The sequence below is a fragment of the Micropterus dolomieu genome, linkage group LG03, assembly GCF_021292245.1.
Source record: "Micropterus dolomieu isolate WLL.071019.BEF.003 ecotype Adirondacks linkage group LG03, ASM2129224v1, whole genome shotgun sequence".
Lineage (NCBI taxonomy): Eukaryota > Metazoa > Chordata > Actinopteri > Centrarchiformes > Centrarchidae > Micropterus > Micropterus dolomieu.
Genome location: NC_060152.1, coordinates 6,358,271 through 6,359,155, shown reverse-complemented (window position 1 = coordinate 6,359,155; position 885 = coordinate 6,358,271). Strand labels below are relative to the sequence as shown.

The 885-nt window shown below is 40.3% G+C and overlaps 1 protein-coding gene across 1 annotated transcript in view; it reads left to right on the top strand.

Moving 5' to 3' along the window:
- Positions 1–625: 625 nt before the first annotated feature.
- LOC123968319 (ubiquitin-conjugating enzyme E2 E1) overlaps positions 626–885 on the top strand; it is a 16,335-nt gene continuing 16,075 nt past the window's right edge. Inside the window, exon 1 of the mRNA XM_046045001.1 lies at positions 626–781. The gene's annotated coding sequence lies outside the window, so the exon portion shown is untranslated. The remainder of the gene's footprint in view (positions 782–885) is intronic.

Genomic DNA, 885 nt, shown 5'->3' with positions numbered 1-885 from the left:
CTTAATATGTCATTTATTAGTAATTGCACCAGATGTAGTAAAAATAAGAAGGTTTTAAAATGTGAGTTTGCACATGATGGATGCAGAAAGGCAGAGAATTGATTCCCTTTAATGTAAAAATACAAATACAAAATCATTATCCCCTTGAAACTTTGAAAACATGCTCTTAGGCTGCTGCATTCAATGAATATTTTAAACTCACTGTACTTATAATATGGTGTTAGTCATGAGTAACATTGGATGTGGTTGGTTTAAGTGGTTTTTCAGTTTCTGTGGCCAGTGATGCAGCAGCATAGTCATTGCTGAAGAGCTGTTAGATTAACCCCTGAAATCTACAACACATCACACTTTCCAGACCATCTGTAATTATGAAAATGAACTGCATTGCATTTGTGGCCAGATTCATTCTAATCTCATAAACTGGCATCATTTTCTATGGCTGTAGTATTATAGTTATTTAGAATTCCTTTAGGGAAATCCTCAGATGAGATATTGAAGTCAATGTCCCATAACTCAAAAGTTCACAAGTTGGACCTCCTGTTGCAGCCGTTCGCCGTCAGATTGTCATCGGAGCAAGAATCCCAAAGATAACGCTAAGTCAGTCAAATTAAATGCACATAGTTGAGATGATGTTTATAGAAACCAATATGATGTAGGCTGCGCAGAGCAGCACCGGTGCCGTACAGCCCACTGCAGCCGCGGTAGGCTACTTCCGTTCCGCAGAGGGCGACAGGCACCAGCCAGGCAAGACTGTGGCGGAGGTCCAGACACAATAGACTGGGTAAGTGTCATTAGCGAGCAAAATAGATGATTTAAGACCGATATTTTACCGAGATGTCAAAGTATACGAATTGGTCTGCTGCTTGTGTGTGTTTTCAGGTGGAG